Source organism: Schistocerca americana, chromosome X (genome assembly GCF_021461395.2).
Source record: "Schistocerca americana isolate TAMUIC-IGC-003095 chromosome X, iqSchAmer2.1, whole genome shotgun sequence".
In the NCBI taxonomy this organism is placed as follows: Eukaryota; Metazoa; Arthropoda; class Insecta; order Orthoptera; family Acrididae; genus Schistocerca; species Schistocerca americana.
The window spans coordinates 470,831,484-470,837,483 of record NC_060130.1 but is presented as its reverse complement, the minus strand read 5'-3'; positions in this window follow the sequence as shown (position 1 = coordinate 470,837,483).

Here is a 6,000-nt window from a genome sequence, read left to right as displayed (position 1 = left end):
TCCATGGAATAGGGCGACGTGTTGCAAATGTCTGCGAGTCGTGTAGCTGAGGCAGAACGTGGGCACCAACCTGGTATTCACCTATCAGGATGTGGAAAACCACCTAAAAACCACATCCAGGCTGGCCGTCACACCGGCCCTCGTCATTAGTCCGCCGGGCTGATTTGACCCGGGGCCAGCGCGCCTTCCCGAGTCTAGAAAGCAGCGCGTTAGCGCTCTCGGCTACCCTGGCGGGTGGAAGTCCTATATTACATCAGAAATGAACATTTCTGCCGACCTTTCATCTTCATGACCCACTCCCAGCCAACCCACCAACGACTTTATGTTCCAAGTGCTCCAACAGCTTTGCTGGTGCCCCTTGCACTGGTTAAAAAATAAAATAAAATAAAAAATAAATAAATAAATAAATAAATCTGCTTCTGAAAATGAATGAAAACATGCGAAGTGAAACTGAGGAATATAACCCATTACGTATTTTCCTCTGTTACCTTCTTTAGACTACAGTTAACATAAATAGTACTTAACGTGAAGCGTTAAGAACTCCTGGGACTATTTTATGTCTTTTGCGGTATCTCGATCTATTTCCAGAGCAGAATTTACATGTAGACCCACTAGGCACTGGCGAAGGTGTGGCGGCTTTAGAGTACGGCACTTTTTGCACTGTATTTATTTTAACGTTTTACGTTTGAAGATAACTGCACTTACAAATGGCAAAAATTATTAATATTGTGGAATAAATCGGTAGTTTAAACAAGCCGTGAGAATTACAATCGACAATATAAGCTTTGAAATATTATTACTTTACTTGGTGACTGAATGGCAATTCAAAAATTCAATTTTCGTTTCGAATCGTATTTATGAAATTATTGAATAATATTTTAAAGTAAGCTATCAGGACGACAGTCGACACTGCAAACTCTGAAACATTATTCCGAGAATGCTGTCGGCTTCTACACTGAAGAGCCAAGGAAACTGGTACATCTGCCTAATATCGTCTAGGTCCCCGGCAAGCACACAGAAGTGCCGCAGTACAACGTGGCATGGAATCGACTAATGTCTGAAGTAGTGTTGGAGGGAATTAACACCCTGATTCCTGCAGGGCTGTCCATAGATCCGTAAGAGTATGAGGGGGTGGAGATCTCTTCTGAATAGCACGTTGCAAGGCATGGGGACTTTGGTGGCCAGCGGGAGTGCTTAAACTCAGAAGTGTGTTCCCGGAGCCCCTCTATAGCAATTCTGGACTTGGGTGGTGACGCACTGTCCTGCTGAAATTGGCCAAGTCCGTCGGAATGCACAATGTACATGAATGGATTCAGGTGATCAGACAGGCTGTTTACGTACATGTCATCTGTCAGAGACGTATCAAGGTCCCACATCACTCCAACTGCACGCGCCCCACACCCTTGCAGAGCCTCCACCAGCTTGAGCAGTCCCCTGGTGATATGCAGGGTTTTGTGAAGTTGTCTCCATACCCGTACACGTCCATCCACTCGATACAATTTGAAAGGAGACTTGTCCGATCAGGCAACATGTTTTCATCATCAACAGTCCAATATCGATGTTGACGGACCCAGGCGAGGCGTACCCACTCATCACGGGTACATGAGTGGGCTTTCTGCTCCGAAAGCCCGTAGCGATGATGTTCCGTTGTGTGGCTCGTACGCTGACACTTGTTTAAAAAAAATGTCGTGTGACTAGGGCCTCCCGTCAGGTAGACCTTTCGCCTGGTGCAAGTCTTTCGATTTGACGCCACTTCGGCGACTTGCGCGTCGATGGGGATGAAATGATGATTAGGACAACACAACACCCAGTCCCTGAGCGGAGAAACTCTCCGATCCAGCCGGGAATCGAACCCGGGCCCTTAGGATTGACATTCTGTCATGCTGACCACTCAGCTACCGGGGCGGACTGACACTTGTTGATGGCCCAACATTGAAATATGCAGCAATTTGCGGGAGGGTTGCACTTCTCACTTGATTCTCTTCAGTCGTCGTTGGTACCGTTCTTGCAGGATCTCTTTCCGGCCGCAGCGATATCGGAGATTTAATGTTTAACCGGATCCCTTATATTCACGGTACGCTCTTGAAATGGTCGTATGGGAAAATCCCTCCTTCATCGCTCCCTCGGAGATGCTGTGTGCCATCGCTCGTGCGCCGACTATAACACCACGTACAAACTCACTTAAATCTTGATAACCTACCATTGTAGCAGCAGTAACCGATCTAACAACTGCGCCAGACTCTTGTTGTCTCATATAGGCGTTGCCGACCGCAGTGCCGTCTTATGCCTGTTTACATCTGTATATTTGAATACGCATACCTATACCAGTTTCTTTGGCGCTTCAGTGTATGTAACGATGTTATTTTGTTGCACATTTCGGGCAAGTAATCCAAGGTGGTCAGTTGATCACCGTCGTGTTTAAAGTGCTTTGTGCCCGCGGTCTGCGTGGTACGAATGGAAACTTTTTATTTGTGAACCAATTTTCTTTTGTGTTGGTTGACTGTCTTGTTTAAAGAAAAAAGCTTTGTGCTCGTTTGCCGTGTGGTACGAGTTTGAACTGGATACTTTTGATTCTCTACCTCATTTTATTTTGTGTTGGTGTAGGCTGACAATTTCGTAAGTGTCTTTAATATGGATAAGAGTGACAAAAACAAACGGGCGGAATTTCGGAAATTAACGAAGGAAAAGCGAGAACGAGAAGATAATGTCTAAACACACTTGAAAAAGTAGACAAATTTTTCACGAAAAATGTTGCTAGTTCGAGTTCAAGTAGTACATTGATTCGTACATTGACGAAATGTCTGGTGCCAGTAACGCTGCGATATGGAGTGCTATAGCTGTAGTGAAAGAAGTAAACGCGAAAGAAACAATAGTTAAAAAATGAAAAAAAAATCCAGTCTCACAAAAACCTAAATGTCGAAACAGATATTACAAAATTAATAACGTCGTTGATGATTAGGGTACACTTGGTCTAGGGGTAGCGTCTTCGATTCATAATCAAAAGTTTTTCGGTCCCGGGTTCTATCCCTGCCACTGCCTAAATTTTGATAAATAATCAGCATTGGCGGCCGAAGACTTCCGGCATAAGAAGTCATCCTCATTCTGTCAACGGCCTTGTCAAACAGGGCGGAGGAGCGGATAGAGGTTCAGGGCACTCTCTTGTCCTAGGGGTGGGAAATTGCCCCTAAAGGCGGAAGAATCAGCAATGATCAACGACATGAGGATGCAGAAGGCAATGGAAACCACTGCATTAAAGACACGTAACGTGTATCCACAGGACATGTGGCCTGTAATTGAAGAAGTGTCATGATGATCTCTCCATTGGCAAAAGATTCCGGAATAGTCCCCCATTCGGATCTCCGGGAGGGGACTGCCAAGGGGGAGGTTACCATGAGAAAAGGATAACGTTCTACGAGTCGGGGCGCGGAATGTCAGAAACTTGAACGTGGTAGGGAAACTAGAAAATCTGAAAAGGGAAATTCAAAGGCTCAATCTAGATATAGTAGGGGTCAGTGAAGTGGAAGGAAGACAAGGATTTCTAGTCAGATGAGTATCGGGTAATATCAACAGCAGCAGAAAATGGTATAACAGGTGTAGGATTCATTATGAATAGGAAGGTAGGGCAGAGGGTGTGTTACTGTGAACAGTTCAGTGACCGGGTTGTTCTAATCAGAATCGACAGCAGACCAACACCGACAACGACAGTTCAGGTATACATGCCGACGTCGCAAGCTGAAGATGAACAGATAGAGAAAGTGTATGAGGATATTGAAAGGGAAATGCAGTATGTAAAGGGGGACGAAAATCTAATAGTCATGGGCGACTGGAATGCAGTTGTAGGGGAAGGAGTAGGAGAAAAGGTTACAGGAGAATATGGGCTTGGGACAAGGAATGAAAGAGGAGAATGACTAATTGAGTTCTGTAACAAGTTTCAGCTAGTAATAGCGAATACCCTGTTCAAGAATCACAAGAGGAGGAGGTATACATGGAAAAGGCCGGGAGGTACGGGAAGATTTCAATTAGATTACATCATGGTCAGACAGAGATTCCGAAATCAGATACTGGATTGTAAGGCGTATCCAGGAGCAGATATAGACTCAGATCACAATATAGTAGTGATGAAGAGTAGGCTGAAGTTCAAGACATTAGTCAGGAAGAATCAATACGCAAAGAAGTGGGATACGGAAGTACTAAGGAATGACGAGATACGTTTGAAGTTCTCTAACGCTATAGATACAGCAATAAGGAATAGCGCAGTAGGCAGTACAGTTGAAGAGGAATGGACATCTCTAAAAAGGGCCATCTCAGAAGTTGGGAAGGAAAACATAGGTACAAAGAAGGTAGCTGCGAAGAAACCATGGGTAACAGAAGAAATACTTCAGTTGATTGATGAAAGGAGGAAGTACAAACATGTTCCGGGAAAATCAGGAATACAGAAATACAAGTCGCTGAGGAATGAAATAAATAGGAAGTGCAGGGACTAAGACGAAATGGCTGCAGGAAAAATGTGAAGACATCGAAAAAGATATGATTGTCGGAAGGACAGACTCAGCATACAGGAAAGTCAAAACAACCTTTGGTGACATTAAAAGCAACGGTGGTAGAATTAAGAGTGCAACGGGAATTCCACTGTTAAATGCAGAGGAGAGAGCAGATAGGTGGAAAGAATACATTGAAAACCTCTATGAAGGTGAAGATTTGTCTGATGTGATAGAAGAAGAAGCAGGAGTCGATTTAGAAGATATAGGGGATCCAGTATTAGAATCGGAATTTAAAAGAGCTTTGGAGGACTTACGGTCAAATAATGCAGAAGGGGTAGATAACATTCCATCAGAATTTCTAAAATCATTGGGGGAAGTGGCAACAAAACGACTATTCACGTTGGTGTGTAGAATATATGAGTCTGGCGATATACCATCTGACTTTCGGAAAAGCATCATCCACACAATTCCGAAGACGGTAAGAGCTGACAAGTGCGAGAATTATCGCACAATCATCTTAACAGCTCATGCATCGAAGCTGCTTACAAGAATAATATACAGAAGAATGGAAAAGAAAATTGAGAATGCGCTAGGTGACGATCAATTTGGCTTTAGGAAAAGTAAAGGGACGAGAGAGGCAATTCTGACGTTACGGCTAATAATGGAAGCAAGGCTAAAGAAAAATCAAGACACTTTCACAGGATTTGTCGACCTGGAAAAAGCGTTCGACAATATGAAATGGTGCAAGCTGTTCGAGATTCTGAAAAAAGTAGGGGTAAGCTATAGGGAGAGACGGGTCATATACAATATGTACAACAACCAAGAGGGAATAATAAGAGTGGACGATCAAGAACGAAGTGCTCGTATTAAGAAGGGTGTAAGACAAGGCTGTAGCCTTTCGCCCCTACTCTTCAATCTGTACATCGAGGAAGCAATGATGGAAATAAAAGAAAGGTTCAGGAGTGGAATTAAAATACAAGGTGAAAGGATATCAATGATACGATTCGCTGATGACATTGCTATCCTGAGTGAAAGTGAAGAAGAATTAAATGATCTGCTGAACGGAATGAACAGTCTAATGAGTACACAGTATGGTTTGAGAGTAAATCGGAGAAAGACGAAGGTAATGAGAAGTAGTAGAAATGAGAACAGCGAGAAACTTAACATCAGGATTGATGGTCACGAAGTCAATGAAGTTAACGAATTCTGCTACCTAGGCAGTAAAATAACCAATGACGGATGGAGCAAGGAGGACATCAAAAGCAGACTCGCTATGGCAAAAACGGCATTTCTGGCCAAGAGAAGTCTACTAATATCAAATACCGGCCTTAATTTGAGGAAGAAATTTCTGAGGATGTACGTCTGGAGTACTGCATTGTATGGTAGTGAAACATGGACTGTGGGAAAACCGGAACAGAAGAGAATCAAAGCATTTGAGATGTGGTGCTATAGACGAATGTTGAAAATTAGGTGGACTGATAAGGTAAGGAATGAGGAGGTTCTACGCAGAATCGGAGAG